Raw genomic sequence first — 20,914 nt, 5'->3', positions numbered from 1 at the left:
ATCAGCTCCCTTCAGGTTCTACCTCTCACTTACACACTAGGAGCAATTTACATTGTCCAATTAACTTAACAGCCCACACATTTGTGGGATGTGGGAGGGAAACTGGAGTACCTGAAGGACACCCATGCAATCACAGGGAGAATGTGTAAACTTAACACCTACAGTGCCAGAGGTCAGGATTGATCCCGGGTCACTGGAGCTGTGAGGGAGCAGCTCTACTGGCTATGCTACTGTGCTGCCCTCGGCATTCTCAAGCACAACCACATCCTTTCTATAATGCAGTGACCAGAACTGCACAAAGTACTCCAGGCGCAGTCAAACCAGTGTTCTGTGAAGGTTACAACATAACTTCCCAACTTCTATATTCTATGCCATGATCTCTGAAGGTAAGCATGCCATATGCCTTCTTCACCACCCTGTATTGCCACTCTCAGGGAACTATGGAATTGAACCCCAATGTTGCTCAGTTCATCAATATTCCTTAGCGCCCTACCATTTACTATGTATATCCTACCCCTGCTTGACTTCCCAAAATTCATCACCTTGCTCTTGTCGGGATGAAATTCCATCTGCCAATTCTCTGCCCAACTTTCCATCTGATCTACATCCTGCTGCAGCTTTAGGCAGCCTTCCTCACTATCCACAATAGTTGCACCTTTGCTTCATCTGCAAACTTACTGATCATAGCTCAGACATTCATGTCCAAGTCATTGAAATTGTATATATTATAATCAACCTTATCATTGAGTTCACTCAGTCACAACCTCTGTCTCATCACCCTCTCTGCCAAGTTGCTGTGTCAACTGTATCATCACCAGGTCTGCTTCATTGTTGCCCCATCACTACCTCTCTGTCTCAGATACAGGACCATCTCAATGTTTCTGTTCCATTATGTCCCTGCCCCATTGCTACCTCTGCCTTGGCTTTATCCTTGTCCTTGCTCCACGAAAGATATCAGAAACTTGAATGGAGTATACAAAGCTTGGGGAACTGGCTGAGCAAATGATATGTTTCTGTGCAGTATATTCCTTGCACCCAGGCTGGCAGTGATATAGTTTGTGTATGATACCAAAAAAAATTTGCACAGAGGTCTTTCTTTTGAAAAATATGGAATGATGTCAGTGTGCACATATAAGGCATGATGACATTATTTTGGGCTCATTTACAGTTGCTCACCAAACTTTGAATGCAGATTTGACCAAAAGTAGATGCAGACCAATAAAGTTTAATTTTCCAATCAGAATTGCCTGGAATCCACACATCATAGATGTAAAATATAGCCTGTGATTTCAATCAACCTCATGAAGATTAAGTCACATTGTGCAGGGAAGTCATTAGACATTGGAGATCTGTGAGGAAAAAATGCCGAAGAGTCATCTGTGCACTGTACCATTGCTCTGTCTTTTGCTTTCAGTAGATCAGCTGAGCTTTGTCATTGTTATTATGCTGACAAGCCATGACTTAGAATAATTACAGAGGGGAATTGCTTTACAGTGAAGTGTGGGTTTCCAGATTCAAACTCCAAAAACCACCTTATAATAAGTTTGTTTGGAACCGACTCTACTTTTGTTGAAGAATATAATGGGTTTGGATCTTTCAGAGACAATGGAAGAATTGAAAGATCTGCTTCTTTGATATCAAACAGCTGTGTATGATTACATAAACATGAGCATTGGCAAAAATGACCCACTGTTCTAATAGTTGGAAGAATTAAACCAAGAGGTGTGATCTTGTGTCCTGTTTGTGGGTTCATGCTGTTTGCATCCAAGACAGATGTATCTGTTGCATCGTCTCCAGCCCATTTTGTAAGCTCCTGGACAAGACTGCTGCAACATACAAACATATAACTTAGGAGCAGGAATAACCACTTTACCCCTCGAGTTTGCTCTGCCATTTACTGAGATTCTGTCTGAAACTGTAACCTCAGCTCAGCATTCTTGCTTATCCCTATTAACCTTTTGCTTATCAAGAATCCAACTCTGCCTTAAAAATATTCAAAGACTCAGCTTCCACCGCCCCTTGCAGAAGAGTGTCCTAATGACTGATGACTCTTTGAGAGAAAAAAAATGCTTTGGGAATGGAGTATGCTCACATTTCTTTCTTTAAGTTAATGGAGAGGATGTGCTGCAGCCTGTATTTTGCAACCAGCAAATTTCCTGCATGGAAAACAAAGCTGTGGCCTTTCATGCATTCCTAACTACATAAAGCTTCTTTATCAAGAGTTCAGTGCAAGTTGCAGTCAGCAGTTTAACTTAGGGTGGCTGGAGTTTAATTTCAATCAAAGTTAACCACATTTACCTTACCCTCATTGCAACCTTGGTGCAGGTTCCAAAGTACATGTTAGGTTTGAATCATTCTTTGTAGAGTCACGGTGGGACGTCTAGTCTCATTCAAGAGCTCACCCAGATAAAGCACATGTAGCAAAACTGTAAAGCTTGGACGATATAGTAAGTCTGAAGGTATGGAAAATATAACTTAAAAACATGGCTGATTTGAAATTGGCTAATGACTGATTGTATTCAGCCACTGTAGACTGAAACTCTTGTCTCATGCATTTGAACGCTTGATATTAGTGCACAATAGAAATTCCTTTGCAGTGTTTCCAATGTTTTACTCAAAATAAGCTGCTGTGTTTCCTTCATTTCTGTGTCCATTATTTATACCCAGTCAAATACTAGAGCATAAATTTAAGTTGAGAGGGGAAAAATTTAAAAAGGACCTGAGGGGCAACTTCTTCACCCAGACGGTGGTGCTTATTTGGGTCGAGCTGCCAATGGAAGTGGTTGAGGCAGGTACAATAGCAACATTAAAAAGGCACTTGGACAAGTATATGGATAGGAAAGGTTTAGAGGGATGTGGGCAAAATGCAGGCAGATGCGACAAGCTTAGATGGGAATTTTGGTCAGCATGGACGAGTTGGGCCGAAGGTCCTGTTTCCGTGCTGTATTATTCTGTGACTCTAAGAGTAGGGGTGAATATTGACAATGTACCATCCAGTGCAGAGAAAGTTCTTGGGACCAGCAGTGAATCCTTCCTCTGCTAATTCCCGTGCTTTCTACCCAATTCTATCCATTTAAAAATGTTTCTATATTTTTGTGTTTGGGTTTCCACAGCAGGAATATCTGCAAGTCTTTCCGACTGCTGATCTTGCTATCACCATTCACTGTGCAAACCAATATCATTGTGCCCATCAATGGAAGGATCTATCACTTTGGTGGATGGACACAAGAAGAAGCTGATCCAGAGAAACAAAGGACTGCAGAAGCTGGAATCTAGATGAAAAACACGATGATGCTGGAGGAACTCAGCAGGCCAGGAAGCATCCATGGAGAAAAGCAGGCGGTCAACGCTTTGGGTCAAGACCCTTCCTCAGGACTGATCCACATGAGGGAGAAGTGAATCCAGTCTGATGGCAGATCTGAAGTACTAGATGCTTAAATTCAGCACTGCTGGGATGGATGTGCTTGAGCTTTCTTCTTCTCTGATAGCCTTTCAAACAGCAACATAATCCAAGGATATAAAGTGAGAAATTGGAAACCCAAACACAAAAATATAGAAAATATTTTAAAATCACTTTTCATCTTCTGGCACAAAGATCATCCCTGCAATCTACTTCTGTGACATGATGAGATATCAGAACTCCTCTAATTCTCCCATCTTACTGATGCACAATTTTAATTGCTCCATCATTGACTGTATTCCTTCAACTGTACAGGCCCTAGGTTCCAGAATTCTGAAACTTCTCCAACTCTCTTTTCCCTTTAGAATACCCCTTAAAATCCATCGATGTTTTGGTTATGCGCTCTAGTATTTCTGTATGTAGTTGATATCAGCCTGTTGGATAATGTTCCTGTGAAACACTTTTGGATGTATTTTTTTATATATTAAAGGTACAACAAAACTGGATGTTGTTCGTGTATCTAACCACCCTTCCCTTCTGGTTTCTAAACTGTTGCAACATGGCAAGGAACAGTTATTCATAATCTAAGCGGCTTTCATATTTGGTGCAACATTTAGAAAGATAAGAATGAGAGCTCTTTGAGGGAAACATGAACTGTCCTATGGTGACTCATATCTGAGACATATTAGATCCATAAAGTTAAACAGCGTGTAATCAGGCCCTTCTGTCCACTAAGTCAGTGTTGAGCAATAAGTGTCCATTTACACTAATTCCATTTTATTCTTCCCACATTCCCATCAGCTTCCCCCAGATTCTCCCACTCACCTGCACACTAGTGGCAATTTAACATTAATTAATCAATTTAGCATTAGTTTACAGCAGCCATTAATGTACCAACCCACACATCTTTGAGATGTGGGAGGAAACCGGAGCACCCAGGGAACACTCATGTGGTCACAGGGAGAACGTGTAAACTCCACACGGACAGCCCGGAGATCAGGATTGAACTTTGGTTGTTGGAGCTGTGAGGCATTAGCTATACTATCTACATGACTGGGCAGCCCACCATATTATAAAGTCTGTATCTTATACAAAATGATGATGGGTGCTTGGAAATTTTACCTTGATTGATAGTACTGTAACTCATTGCCTTGTATCAAGATGTCCAAGGCCAGAAATTTTGCTTACCCCTGGCGCTGAGTTGGAGCTGATTTTCCAAGCCAACCATGGAGCCCAACACGTAAAACTGATGTAAATAATGCAGGAACACCAAGCAGGAGTGTTAGCTCTTGCAGAGACTATAAAGTAGACGTGCATTTGAAATGGTATGGGCTTTCAGGCTTTTGTATCTTCTGCCCGATGGGAGGTGAGAGAAGATTCAGGGTGGGTAGGGTCTTTGATTATGCTGGCTGCTTTACCGAGGCAGTGAGAAGTGTAGACAGAGTCCGTGGAGGGGAGGCTGGTTTCCATGATGTGCTGAGTTGTGTCCACAACTCTCTGCAGTTTCTTGCAGTCCTGGGCAGAGCAGTTGCCGTATTGAATCACTCAAGGCAAAAGGATGACAACAGAAGAAATGGCAACCAACTCATCAAAATATCACTGCAGCACCTTGGACTCATCTCCTCTGACTCATCCCCAACTCACTATACTGCACATGTAGGTGAAAAGCATTCAAGCATTCCTTTTACTAACGTTGAGATTGTGATTGGATTCTGATTCTCAGCAAATGTCACACAATATTTCTCAATCTGACAAACATGGTCCAATTTCGGCAGTTGCGCTTGACCCAAGCACTGCCTGATATTAGATGCCACTTAGCAATCCTAAGCACTAAATGTGTATGAGCATCTAATCCACATGGAGGTGTTCAGTAAAATGTAGCAGGCTGTGTTCAGTGCAATTTGCCACACTTACACATAAAAACATGAATCTTCATTATCATAACACACAGAAATGAAGCCTTACACTGATGAAGTTCTATCCCTGGCCTTTTCTCTCATCTAATGAACAAACCCTTCCCAGCAAACATTTTGAATAACATATCAATTTTAAAGGAACCAGTCCTCTTGGTTCCTTTCAGATTGATATGTTAGTGAAAAATCCAAAATCTTTCACATTTAATTTCAAACATTTATGTTGAAGGAGCTTCTGGTGTGATAGCTTCAGAAATTGAAGAGCAGTAAATTATAAGCTGTCACAGGATCCCACATGATACTTCAAGTGCACATTTTTATAGATAGTAGCAGCATCAAACTGAGCGGGAAGGGAAGTTTGCTTGTTGAACTTATCCAGTCTAAAGCCTCAGCGGGTTCATGGTATTCCAGTGAAGTTAGATTTGAAGGATCTGTGTATAAATGAAAAAATCTTGGAAACAAACATCATGCAAATATTTAACTCTTCATATTATATGGAATGTCATATTCCATAGACATTATTATCTGGATCAGCTCAGGGCAGTCAGCATGAGGTTAGTCATGTTTGATTAATTTAACTGAAATTTTTAAGGGTAAATAAGGGCAGTGTATTTGATATAATCTACATGGAGTTCAGCAAAACTTTTGACAAGGTCCTACTTGCAGACTATTTAAAAAAGGTAAAGGCACATTAGATCCAAGGGACAGTGGCAAATTGGATCCAGTACTGGCTCATTGGTAGAAAGGAAAGTTTGATGGGGTTGTCGTGACTGGAATCTCACTACCATTGGGATTCCACAAGGTTCAGTGGTCAGCCATTATTGTGGTATATATTAATGGTTAGACCTAAATGTTAGGGAGGTGATAAAAAAGGTTGCAGGTTATACAAAAGTTGGCTATGTGTCAGACTATTTGTATTTTCCTCCATTCTAAAGCTTCCCTCCTGCATTCTGAAGCATGATAATGCAGGAAGGTATAAATAGTCTGGTCAGTTGGACAGAAAAGTGGCATATCCAGAGCAACAAGGCAAGGCAAGGTACAATAATGGTTGAGTGGTGTGCAGGAACCTTGGAATGTATGTCCACTGATCTTCAAAGGAAGCAAGAAGATAGGTAAGGTAATAAAAAGGACATACAGGATCATGTGGATTATTAACTGAGGCAGAGAATACAAGCATAGGAAAACTATGTCAGAAGTATACTCAACATTAGTTGCACAACAGCTTGAGTGCTGTGTATCATTCCAATCACCAAATTACAGGAAAGGCATGATTGTACTGGAGAGGATAATAAGGTAACTTTCTCAGACTAGAAAAAGGTAGCTCTGTGAAAGGATTGGATAAGCTATATGTGTTTTCTTTAGAACAGAGAAGGCTGTGGGAGACTTAATTTGTACAAAATTATGAGGGATTTAGATAGAATAAATAAGAAGGTCAGCAGAGGGGTCAAAAACCACGAATCATGGATTTAACACAATTAGTAGAAGGATTAAAGGAGAGATGAGGGAAAACTTTTGCATCTGGGTGTGGTGGGGGACTGGAACACATAACCTGAGAGAATGGTAAAAGTAGAACCTCTCACCTCATTTAAAAGTGCTGGGGATGTGCATTTGAAAACCATGAATTGCAGGGGCTATGGATCAAGTACTAGAAGGTGGAATTAGTTTGGGTAGCACTTTTCTGACTGACTCAGACATGACGGGCCAGATGTCTTCCTTCTGTGTTGTAAATTTACCATGATTCTATAAAACTGAGAGCTTGAAAACAAATGCAAAGCTTGAGTACAATGCTCTGGGAGCTAGAAAAATCATAGCATTGATTTCCATTAAAGTGAAATGAAGTCATACTCCAGAGACAAGGATACATGTAAGTAAGTGAGATTTAATTTAACAGACTCCTTCTCACAAGCATTTCAGAATTAGATTCTTTTCATGCCTAACAGATAGAACACTCACAATGGTGAATGTGATGTTATCTGTCAGGTGAATCAACAACGTGAACCTGACAGGGAATCAGGAGGGTTTATAGGCTTCTATATCACAGTGAAGATGGACAGTGATGTGGCCTCCACCTGACAAGAAATTAGCAAGAACGAACAAAGTCTTTCTGTAAGGAAATCAGCACATCTCAAGATCTCAACTAGATGGGGTATTAGGACAAGTAATGGATATGCACAGTTGGAAACCAAGGCAATGGCTGGCCCTTCAACTCGGTAGGATTGGTCATTTGTTAATACCATGTCCCTGGATTTTACATTAAGCAAGTGCAAACAATGTCTCGTGGTTTCCTGCTTTGCTAAGCAGGTAATTTGCAGCTTGTTGATGAAAACAAACCAAGACCAGCTTTTCGATTGGGCTCTAAAGCACCTCCTGGTGACAAAACTGTAACGTGCTTAATATGTAATACCGGTTGGGAACCAGATGAAATCTTGCTCTCTCAATCTACCTAGTCATGGCTCATGCACTTTATTTGAAGCATTCTTTGTGATACCATTATGTCGACCTGCAGTCTACCTGAATGCTTCAGAGAGACTAAATGGATGTAGACTGTTACATTCCACTGCCATTATCTAAAATAAAGCAATGAAGTAACTTGCTGTAAAGTACTTGATTTTATGTACTTGATGGTGCTGAATCATTTGGTAACATTCATTTGATTGTGCAACGTAATCCTGACTAGTTAGAGCCAACAGTCTCACAAAGAATGCTTCAAAGTGGTTAAATGGGAGTTTGCAATGTAGGCTGGGTACGTTTCATTCCACTGCCATTATCTACCTGCTCTGTACTTTCTCTGTAACTGTAACACTATGTTCAGCATTCCATTTTATTTTCCTTTTGTACTACCTCGATGTACTTATGTATGGAATAATCTGTCTGGATAGCATGCAAACAAAAGCTTTGCACTGTATCTCGATACATGTGACAATCATCAACCAATTACCAATTACCACCATAGTTGTTAAAGACGGTACACCTTTAAGGATTTGATCATGTGATAACTGTTGTTGCAACATTCTAACAAAGGATCTTGGACCTAAAACTAGAACTCTGTTTCTCTTTCCACAGATGCTGCCTGACTTGCTGAGTATCTCCAGCATTTTTTTTGCTTTAGTTTTAGATTTATGGCATTTGTAGATTTTTGATTTTCATCTGTTATTACAATATTGTTTCATGTGGAAAGTTACAGAGACCATCTCCCTCTGTAGAGAAAACCACAGTGCAAAATGCTGATCGAATGCTGTCATTTTCGTTTAACAAAATGTCCTTGTTTCAGAATGAATCATAAACTATTTTCCCATTCATTAAAGAGAAATAAGAGACAAGATCTGTTTGCTACTTCTATCCATGCTATGTGCCTTTATAGAGGGGAGTGATGTTTTATTCAATTTATTTGTTGAGATTTGGACATTGCCGGCAAGGCTAGTATTTCCTGCCATTCCCTAATTACCCTTGAATTCAATAGCTCGCTAGGGAATTTCATAGGCGTTTGAAGGCCAACCACATAGGGTGGGTCTGGACTCACACGTAGCCCAGGTTGAGTATAATCAGCAGATTTCCTCCCCTGAAGGACATTAGTGATCCAGATGTTTTTGAAGTCATTATTATCAACACTAGTTTTTATTTCCATTTTCCAAATTATTAAAATAATTTGAATTCCATATTTGCAGTGTCGGGATTTGAACCTGTGTCTCCAGAGTGTTGAGTCCAGGCCTCTGAAAGAATGAATTTCACCTCATCTCCAACTGAAATAAGTGACCCCTTATCATTCTATACATAAGTACATCAAGGAAGTACAAAAGGAAAATAGAAAACAGCATGTAGAATATAGTGTTTACAGTTACAGAGAAAGTGCAGTGCAGGTAGACAAATAAAATGAGTATTGGTATTGGTATTGGAGTTGTTTTATTATTGTCACTTGTACCGAGGTACAGTGAAAAACTTGTCTTGCATACCGATTGTACAGGTCAATTCATTACACAGTGCAGTTACATTGGGTTAGTACAGAGTGCATTGATGTAGTACAGGTAAAAACAATAACAGTACAGAGTAATGTGTCACAGCTACAGAGGAAGTGCAGTGCAATAAGGTGCAGGGTCACAACAAGATAGATCGTGAGGTCATAGTCCATCTCATTGTTTAAGGGAACCGTTCAATAGTCTTTTCACAGTGGGGTAGAAGCTGTCCTTAAGTCTAGTGGTACGTGTCCTCAGGCTCCTGTATCTTCTACCTGATGGGAGAGGAGAGAAAAGAGAATGACCCAGGTGAGTGGGGTCTTTGATTATGCTGGCTGCTTCACCAAGACAACGAGAGGTAAAGATAGAGTCCAAGGAAGGGAGGCTGGTGTCTGTGATGCGCTGGGCTGTGTCCACAACTCTCGGCAGTTTCTTGCAGTCCTGGGCAGAGCAGTTGCCTTTCCAAGCCGTGATACATCCAGATAGGATGCTTTCTATGGTGCATCAGTAAAATCTGGTGAGAGTCAAAGGGGACAAACCAAATTTCTTTAGCCTCCTGAGGAAGTAGAGGCACTGGTGAGCTTTCTTGGCCGTGGCATCTACGTAATTTGACCAGGACAACCTGAGTGCTATATGACCACCATAACAGCTAACAGAAAACAGAGAGTGAGGATAAATAGATCGTCTTCAAATTGACAATCAGTAACTAGTGGGGTGTCACAGGGATCAGTGCTGGTGCCTCCACTATTTACTGTATAATCTGTATCAATGACTTGGATGAAGGGACTGATTGTGCTGTTCACAAATCTCCAGATGATACAAAAATAGGCGAGTTTGTAAGCTGTTAGGACCCAAAGAGTCTGCAAGTGGATATGGATAGGTTTAGTTGCGTGGGTGAGAAGTTGGCAGATGAATTATACTATGTGGTTATCCACTTTGAAAGGAAGAATGAAAAAGCAAATTGTTGTTTCAATGGAGTGGGGTTCCAAAATGTTGCACTAAGAAGGAATTGGGGGTCCTATGATATGAAATACAAAAACATTAACATGCAGGTACAACGAGTAATGAGGAATGCTAATGGATGTTTGTCTTTATTACAAGGGGTATGGAGTATAAAAGTAGAGAAAATTTGGTGTAACTCTACAATGTACTGGTGAGACTGCACCTAGAGTACTACTCTGGCCCTCTCTGATGGCCTTCTTGGCTTCTTCCAGTGAAGCCTCAAGGAACAGTACTTCACCTTCTAACCAGAGGCATTACAGCCCTCAGGACTCAACCTTGAATTCAACAACTTCAGATAACCAGCTTTTCCAGTTTGTATCAGAACTTAGCCGTTCTGATGTCAGGTCATCAACCAGTCATCCCATACAGTAGGGATGATGTTGAAGTTCCTGCCAAACAGGTGGGCTTAGAAATGGATGATTCACATAGTTCTGCTATTTCCTGTCCAGTTAGAGTAATTTAAGACACTCTCTCCCTCACAATGATAAGCCATGTTAACATGGACAATTCAACAAGTCTTATTTCTGGATAGGATACAGGACTTTCCCTTGGTCTGGCAAAATGTCTCGATGACCAATCTGCAGATCTTTTACTACAAATCCGAGGTTACTTGTACAAGTGCGTCACTGACACACTGGACTTTGCAACGTCAGGCAATTGTATCGCAAAACGCAGGTATCATGTGCACCACACAACAAAATGAGAAATGTCAACTTCATTGTCTGGTAAATCACCAATAATCTGGCATTCTCGGGACGGTGGTACCAGACCTGTAGATTTTCCAGACTATTGGATGTTAATTCTATCAATATGCCAACACATTTTTAATGCACTTTTTTCAGACGTTATGCAGTGTAATAAATTCTCCAGTGAATCCATTAAATTTAAAAGGAGTGCTGGAAAAAGGATTCCAGTGAGAACACAGAGAGTGGGGGTCACAGTGATTTTAAAGGTAGCATGGAATGAGGGACTCCAGTGATTTTAAAGGTAGCATGGAATGAGGGACTCCAGTGATTTTAAAGGTAGCATGGAATGAGGGACTCCAGTGAGTTTAAAGGTAGCATGGAATGAGGGACTCCAGTGAGTTTAAAGGTAGCATGGAATGAGGGACTCCAGTGATTTTAAAGGTAGCATGGAATGAGGGACTCCAGTGAGTTTAAAGGTAGCATGGAATGAGGGACTCCAGTGAGTTTAAAGGGAATCTGGGAAGTAGGATACCAGTGACTTCAAAGGAAGTGCAGGAAATGTAGATTTAAAGAGGACATGGGAAACAGGGCCCCGGTGAGTTTAAAGAGAAGACTGGAAATGAGGCCCTGGTGAGTTCAAAGGAAGGATGGGAAACAGAACCCAGGGAGCCAGATAACAGATCGTCAGAATTTACAAATAATCAGATTGTGGGTTATTGGAGTTTTGCTGTATCTTGGTTGTCTTTTTCATGCCCTTGTGTTCTGAGGGGTGATATTTACTGCCCATTGCACTGGATGATATAACTAACTGAGGGTCTGGAGTACCAAGAGACACATTTCAATTATAATCTCCACTGTCTGCCAGAGCTGTCTTCCTGGCTCTTCCACTACACACAGATGGCAGGCTTCACATTCAAACATTTACGTTAATGTTCTACAGCTTGATAAAATGAATGAGATTTTGAATTACTCGACAACACATATGCTGTGTGACCATAAGAACAGCAAAATTAAACTAAAAATAAGAGTCCATTTGGCTCAGGTAAAAAGAAATGTTAAATGAAATATATTTATGGAGAATCTTGCTAATTTAAGCACTTTTTTATTATACTTCTGGCAAGGTTAACTAAAGAGCTTTTTGCCAAGAGTTACAATGGGATGTTTTGAATTTTAATATTTCAAATGAGCCTTGGTCGAGTTTTAAAAGCCTCTTTCCATTTCGAAGACAGATTTGGTGGAGTTCCCAGAGCAAGTGTGCTGGTAAACTACGAGGAAATCTGAATAAGTCCACAGTCTGGAATTAACAGTGACAGAATATGGCAGCTAAACATGATTAAACTCTTTCAATAAAAGGCAGGAGGTGTCTATGGGTCAGTAGTAATTACCTTCCAATGCTGAGTAATTGCAAATCCTTTGGAGGCAATTTCTAAATCCTAAGATTGCGAGATGGTGCTTACACAGAAGACTTTTCTTTCATTCCTAGAAACACATTATTGCTTGGCAGCAATCTGTCAGATGTTGAATTAGGATCATTTTAGGCTTTTCAAAGCTCCTTTCTAAGAATGGCTTACAATTTAATGTTTCATGTACTGTGTCCTGTCACAAAAGACTTTAATATGAAAGAAAAACACTCTTAGCATTGGAGGTAAATTCAACTATCTTCCAGGAAGCTGACAGCATCAGGCAGAACAGCAGCTTTTCACCTTTCCCAGTTGTAATCTCCATTGACCGATAAAGAGTACAATCAAAGTGTGGTGTGGGTTCGGGGCCGGGAAGAGGTGAGGCTAGAGAGGTTAGCTTAACTGATCCTGCCATTAAATCGCTCTAAACTCAAGGCATTTCTTGGTATCATGTAGCATGAATCAGATTGGCTTAAGCCTATTTGATTGGCGCTTCTGATGACTGAAACCTCAAGAGTAGATTGTGATGTATTATCCAATCACCACTTCTGAATGAAGGTAGTTGCAAACACTTATTCATGCCTTTTACACTTGAGTGTTGGGCTTTGCCATCATGGGAAAGCTCATGAAACCTCCCCATCTTCCTCCTCTTCCTTTCCTTCTAATTATTTGTTTTATTGTCCACTACTGATCACTTGAAGTGACGGGATTACAGAGCTTTGATTTGAGGCATTAATTGTTGGATTGGTTACCTCAGTCTATAGTGGGTAGTTGCAACTGTTTAACATGCACGTGTTGTGGCATCGCTGGGTTGGCACCTCATTATTTGGTATGCCAACTGCTGCTTCTGACATAGTCTTCATCACACATCATAAGAGTAAGGTCTCCTGCCCTGATAGCAATGTTACAGTGAGGGATATGCCAGACCATGGTCTATATGTTGAGGTAGAGCAGAATTCTGCTGCTGCAATGGTGCAGCGTGCCGGCCGCAAAGCTGCTCAGTTTTGAGCTGCTGTGTTCATTCTAATTCTATTTCTTTTTCAATGGCTCCAGTACCAGACCACAAAATGAGCTCAGAGGGGTGAGAGATGGTGGAGGTTGTTGCAAAGACAGGACTTTGCCTTTACAAAGTTTGTGTAGAGAGCAGATGCATCAGCGACAGGTAAACTTTCAAGCCTGTAAACGCTCACTATCACAAGAGGAGCAATAGTTTACAAACAAAAATAAACTCAGAATGCTGGAAATTTAAGAAAAAAGTTGTAGGTCTTCAGCAGGGCAATTAGCATCTATAAAGCACAAAAGAAAAATAAACATTTTAGGCCAGTGACTCCGTCAGAACTCAATAGGAACATTGGTTAATAGAACATGCTTAGAATATCACCCATTAAGCCAAAGTCTACTTGTGATTTTTATGATACAGCTGTGTAATTGTCTCCACTGTACTTCCTGCTGACACCAAGTAATCATAAATGTTTCTTTCCAACATGCACATACTTCATATCACTGCCTCAGGGGTACTATAATATATAGATGTTATAACATATTTGTTCCCAGCAGGTTAGAAACCTACAATTGGCTTCTATCTATGTGACAGTAAAAAACACATCTGGAATATTCGAAATATATTGAAGGGGTTACTAAACATTTCCATGTTACTTTATGACAAAATAAAGGATAGTTATTTATCACAACGGGACAAGAAATAAATTTAAGTCTTGCTACCCTAAGAAAGGCATCATACTGTTATTTTCATTTGTAGGTTTGATCAGTCGTTCATTATTTATGAAGTTTATTTCAAATGAGAGAAAATATCAGAGAATAATTTCCATAAGTGAAATCCACACTTACAACAAATTTTCATTTGAACTACATCACAGATCATTAGAAATGTACAGGTGAAGAAACTTATCTTCTATCTATTATGTTTATACGTTGCATCCAAATAAATTATATTGGATAAAAGACAACATTTTGTTCTGTTCATAAAGCATAAAATAAAACTTGTGTTACAAATATGAGTTTATTTGTTTAATGTTGCATTCGTCAGCCCTTTGCCTCTTCTACCTCTCAGCTTCTCACATCACTCCCTTTCATTCCCCTCCCCCACCCACCTTCCTTCCCCCTCTCACCTGGACTCACCTATCACCTGCCAGCCTCCCCCTGACCTTTTTATTCTGGCTTCTGCCCTCTTCCTTTCCAGTCCTGATGAAGGGTCTCGGCCCAAAATGTCAACTATTCATTTCCCTCCATAGATGCTGCCTGACCTGCTGAGTTCCTCCAGCACTTTGTGTGTGCTGCTCCGATAAACCAGGAAGTAGTTTTCGTGGAAGTCTGAAAATTCCTTTCCAAAAGACTGGCTGGACAACTGGAGCTTTTAACAATTGCTGGATTTTTGCTCTGTTGGGTCCAAGTATTCTGGGTGCAAGTCCCACTCTAGACCCTGGCAATTCATTAATCAGAATTCATGAACTAAGGGCCTTACAGATAACATGGAGACCAGAGGAAAATAATGGAGATTGACACTCCAATACAATGCTGAGGAGAGTTGCATTTTCACAAGTGTCACCTTGGATGAGATCAGGGCACTAAGAATTTATTTCCAAGAAGATTGGAGTGGGGTTGGGGGTAAGGGAGGGTAGTGAGGCAACTCCGATGTCTTGGCCAATACTGATTCCTCAAACAACATTATTAAATAAAACAGATGTTCCAGCGACTGTCAGCGTTTGCTGTACACAAGTTGTTTGTTGCTTTTCCAACCAGAATCAGAAATCAGATTTATTAAAACTGACATGTGACATGAAATTTGTTGTTTTGTGGCAGCAGTACAGTGCAAAGACATAAAATCTATAAATTACATAAATAAATAAATAGTACAAAAAAAGGAATAATGAGGTAGTGTTCATGGGTTCATGGACCGTTCAGAAATCTGATGGCAGAGGGGAGGAAGCTGTTCTTGAATCGTTGAGGGTGGGTCTTCAGGCTCCTGTACCATCTGCCCGATGGTAGTAATGAGAAAAGAGTGTGCGCAAGATGGTGAGGGTCTTTAATGATAGATGCCACCTTCTTGAGGCACCGCCTCTTAAGGATGTCCTCGAGGGTGGGGAGGGTTGTGTCCGCGATGGAGTTGGCTGAGTCCATAACCCTCTGCAGCGTCTTGCGATCCTGTGCATTGGAGCCTCCATACCAGGCTGTGATGCAACCGTCAGGATGACCTCCACCGTACATCTGTAGAAATTTGTAAGAGTCTTTGGTGACGTACCAAATCTCCCAATGAAATAAAGCCACTAGCATGTCTTCTTCACGATTACATCAATGTGTTGGGCCCAGGATAGATCCTCTGAGATGTTGAAGCTGCTCACCCTTTTCCACTCCCACCGCTGACCACTCAGTGAGGACTAGTGTGTGTTCTCCTTACTTCCTACCTTACAAAAGTGACTACAGTTTAAAAGTACTTTGTTGTTATAAAACACTTTGAGACAACTTGAAGGAGAGATGAAAGGTGTTATATTAATGCAAGTCTTCCTTTTTTTCTCCAGGTAAGAATATCAAGGGATGCAGCCCCAAGGCAGATAACTGGTGGGGGCTCAAATCAGGCCCGATTAATTATATAACTAAGAAGGTTAAGGCATTAAATAATCTGCTCCTTTTCTAAGCAGGTTTCTGAAAGCCGACTCGAGAATAATACTGCAGTTACCACCGTGTTTGTGTTTCAAATACTACAATTTACTTCCTTCATTGTTTTTGTTTGATCAGAAGCAATTTGCAAGTCGAGTTATTTTCTTCTTGCCTTTGAATCAAACTGCCAGCAGATGTGAAAAACAAACTGCTGGGAGCTAATGTAAATGACTTCTTCTAATTAGGAATAATTAGCACTAATTAAGACCTACAAAAATCGTAAGGAAATGAAACCATTGGGTATTGCTAATTAAGGATACTGGAGCCCCTGAGTAATAGGAAAGCATTAATAAGTCCAGACAACTTGACTGGCAAACAACCCTCACATAAGCAAACACTTTCAAAACTTCATTTATTTCCTCTGTCTGGATTGCCTTGTGAGTAATTTTCAGTACATAATGTTTATTAAATAGAAAGAATTTATTAAAGTCAGACCAATGGAGACACTGCACATTGTTTTAGTGTAATTCTCAATTGCATTTGAGCACTCTGTAAAGTACGTGAATATTGTTTGATGCTTTCCACATTATTAAAATACTTATAACCATTTTGTTATAAAGCAAGACAGTATGGATATTACATGGATTGCCTATGCTATGTTTTATCAGAATCTCTTGCTGTAATTTATTCATTTTAAGGTATTCTTTGTTACTGCAGGTTATGATGGTGTTTTAATGTTATTTCTTCCTTCAAAGGCAAGAGTATACTCATGTGACTACAGCTTATTTGGGCACAAAGGTCATTGAAAGCAGAAAGTGAGTTGCAATGGAAGTATTTTAAGCTATTATTTGCAGGATGATGGACCATTCAGAGGGCTATCACATCAAGGGCAGATTCGTTAAAGATGTCAGATTTCCATCTATCAACGACATTAGTGAACCAGATATTTTTTTTAAATGGTAATCCATAGTTTTATCGCCACTGATACTCATACTAGCATTTTTATTCTGCATTTATTTAATTACTTAAAATTAAATTCTCTAACTGATCTTGTAGGTTCAAAACTTTTGAACAACAGTCCCAGTCTATGGATAATACTCCAGGACCTTTATTACAAAAATAGGCACCAATTAAAATTGATAGAGGATTCAGGTGGATCACAGCTTAAATATTGTTCAATCATCTTTGCCTTTAAAAAATTACCAATGGAAGATATCGTAGACCAGGAGAACATTGAAGTCCTTCTCAAATTTGGCTGCCCTCAGAAGTTCATCTTCATTCTATATCTCCTCCTCTATGATGGAACTAAGCTGTGATTCTAACCAATTGACATACGGTAGACAATGCTAGTGCAGAGCACTTTGCACAGTTTTGGTCCACTTATTTAAGATATATTGGCATTACAGGCAGTCCAAAAGAGATTCACTAGGCAAATGTCTGGGATGAGGGGTGTCTTATCACCCGCAACAAAAAAAAATAGATCTATAATCTTAGAAATTTAGAAGAATAAGTGTGAGCTTATTGAAAAACTTAAGATCCTTGGAGATGGGGGTAGGGCATGATGGGGTAGATGACGAGGTGGCCTACATACCCAGAAATTGACCAAAACCTAATATCCTAACAGGCTCGAGAAAACTAAAAGGGTCCTGCAATATACAAGCTATGAGAGGAATGAGACAGGAAAGGCCTGATGTGTATTTGCAGAAATTAACCAATTAACCACCTCTTTCCTTCTCAGGTCAGGCAGCAGCTGTGGAGAGGAACAGATCCAAGATCCAGGTCCAAGACACTAATATTTCAGAAGCCACATTCTGACTAAAGGTTTTGGACCCAAAATGTTAACTCTGTTTTTCTCTCTCCACAGATGCTGCCTGGCCTGCTGAATGTATCCAGCATTTTATGTTTATATTTCAGATTTCCAGCAGTGTTTTCTTGTTTTCTTCTATCCAGCTTCTATCCCACAACATTCTCTTGAATGACCTCCCATACACTAAAAGATGAACTCTTGATCTCCCATCCTACCTTGTCGTGGCCCTTGCATTTTATTTGTCCACCCGCACTGCACCTTCTCTAACTGCAACACTATATTTGCCATCCTGTTTTTTCTTCTTTATTACCTCAATGTACTCATGTAAGGAATGATCTGTTTGGATGGCATGCAGGCAAAAAGCTTTTCACCGTATCTCAATACATGTGACAATAATAAGCCAATTCCATTTCCAGTGCTCTGATCTTCATTGAGATGAACCACATCAACAGGTTCCTCAGAAGTGCAGATGAACCCAGAACTACTTCAATCAAAGCATGGGTGAGTGATAGGGATCAGTTTGTTTTCAGAGTGACATTTCGTCAGTAGCAGTAGATTGAAATAATGATGGTGGAGGTAAAGAGAGGTGTGCAAGTATGGACATTTTGCCACTTGAAATGCAATTATTTCTATGAAATCAAGGAAATGTAGCAGAGGCACAAGATACCAGACAGACTATGCCGCTGGGCGGGGGGGGTGTGGGTTGGGGGGGTGGGTGTTGGGGGTTGAGGGGGAATGGAGGAATGGAGGGGGTGGGGGAGAGGTTTGCAGGCAGTGATAGTACAAGTTGAAAACCTAACTCAGGGAGATAGTGGAGTGCAAACTTAAAATGTATGATCAAAGGGGAAGTTGAAATTAAAGCTGGTGTTGCCTAGAAGATTTACCTTAAGGTAAGACCTCTCAGCCACAAGAGTACTGCAGTCTGTCGGGTGACCCGGTCAGTCACCAGAAGCCTCATCTCATTTTATTATTGATGGATCGACCACTGAGACAGTTATTATATGTAGTAGGGAGAGAGGGCATCATACTGCGCTTTAAGGTTACTATAATCTCTCAACCTCAAGTAAAGGTTGAATGAAGAACTATGCTCTGTTGTTGTTTGTTAACTTCTTGGGTCAGGGTCTTGTACAACCAGTTGTTCAATCCTGACGCATTGTAAGCAAAGGTAGCTGGAGCGACATTCATGCTACACGAGCTTCCCACTGGAGTGGATCTAATCTATAGGAAGAAGGGAAACTATTCAGCCGGCATTGCCTCTGCTCCAGAGCTGAATTCACCCTAACCTCAACCATCAAGTTGCAGTAAGCAGACAATATTTGTGAATGTACACATTTGGAGGCTGAGTTGCAAGTTATCGTTGACGTGTTCACTGAAGTGTACGAGTCAATGAGCCGTACACTAAACATCCACAAAGTAGGCATCATTTCACAACCTGCCCTGGTGAACAACACCTCCCTCCAACAAAGAAGTTTTATGAAACATTCCTGAAAAGTGTGGATAATATTTCATACCTCAGGGAGCCAACACACAGCAAGGCAAGATGTCAGTGATGAAATTCACTGCACCATGGAACATAGAACGGTACAGGAACAGGCCCTTCGACACACGATGTTGTGTGGAACTAATTAAGCAAGTAATTAAACTCCTAACTAAACTAATCCGTTCTGCCTACACAACATCCATCTCCTTGCATTCTCTACACATTCATGTGCTTATCTAAGAGCTTTATGAATGCCTCTATCATATTTACCACTACCACCTCTGGCAGCACATTCCAGGCACCCACCTCTCTTTTAAACAAAAACTTGCCCCGTACATCTTCTTTGAACTTTCCCCCCTCACCTAAACTGCATGCCCTTTAGTATTAGACATTTTGACCCTAGGAAAAAAGATACCAGCTGCCTACTCTAGTTCTCTGATAATCTTATAAACTTCTACAAGGTCTCCACTCAGCATCTGCCACTCCAGAGAAAACAACCCAAGTCTGTCCAACCTCTCCTGATGGTCTTTGCCACTATAGTCTTTATCTGCCAAAGGAAAAGAGTAGTCAAAGATTAAGAACTTGACCCCTAAACAAACCTCATTTGTCCTCCAGGCAGCAGTGATCTCTGCCCCCTCATGCACTTCTGAAACCTGGACCACCTAGAGCAGACATCTCAGACCACAGGGTGAGGTGACATCAATGCTGTCTCTGAAAAATCCTTTAGATCTATGGCATCCTCTCCCAGGATAACATTCTTAGTACTGAGGTTCCATTACACCTTCTAATGCAGCCCACACATCACCAGCTCTGATGTGTGGGCTGCATTAAAATAAGATATCTTTATTAGGCACATGTACATCAAAACACACACTGAAGTGCATCTTTTGCTTAGAGTGTTCTGGGGGCAGCCCGCAAGTGTCTCCACACTTCCAGCACCAACATAGCATGTTCACAACTTCCTAACCTGTATGTCTTTGGAATGTGGGAGGTAACCAGAGCACCCGGAGGAAACCCACTCAAGCACAGGGAGAACATACAAACTCCTTACAGACAGTGGCCGGAATTGAACCCAGGTTGATGGTGCTGTAATAGTGTTACACTAACTGCTACACTACCATGCCTGCCCTTTACTTTCCTGACACCAGAATCCTAAAGCAGTAACTCTACTCCAAGCTCTGGAACTGCAGGACTTGGCCTAAGATGACTCAGAATGAAGAGATTGGGAATCCCAAATCTCAGAGCATTTTGCAACCCTACAAAGCTGCTGGAAGAGGTTCACCACCTCATTCGTACCTGTGGATTTTAGTAAATTATTGCACACATACCTGCTGTCATTGTAATGGTAAAACACACCATGCTCTGTCAACAAGTCCTGACCCACAAGTGACAGAAATTAGAGGTCCCACATTTGCCTTGGAACCCATGGAACTGGAGCAGAAAAAAGATATCCCATGGAGAATAAATAGACAAGTCTTTAGTGTTTACAATGTCTTGTGATAGAGACAGAACCACTCAAGGAGCTTCTGATAATGCTCTGCTTTGATCCAAACAGACAAGGTCAGGTGTTTATTGAAATCATGATTACTGAAGAAAGTAGATTCTGCAGAAAGAAAATGTTTTAGTGATGTCAGCAACATCTCATGTCAGCTGGAAATGCA

This window comes from Pristis pectinata, chromosome 23, assembly GCF_009764475.1.
Source record: "Pristis pectinata isolate sPriPec2 chromosome 23, sPriPec2.1.pri, whole genome shotgun sequence".
Lineage (NCBI taxonomy): Eukaryota > Metazoa > Chordata > Chondrichthyes > Rhinopristiformes > Pristidae > Pristis > Pristis pectinata.
The sequence above is the reverse complement of the archived record's forward strand: the minus strand, read 5'-3'. Positions refer to the sequence as shown.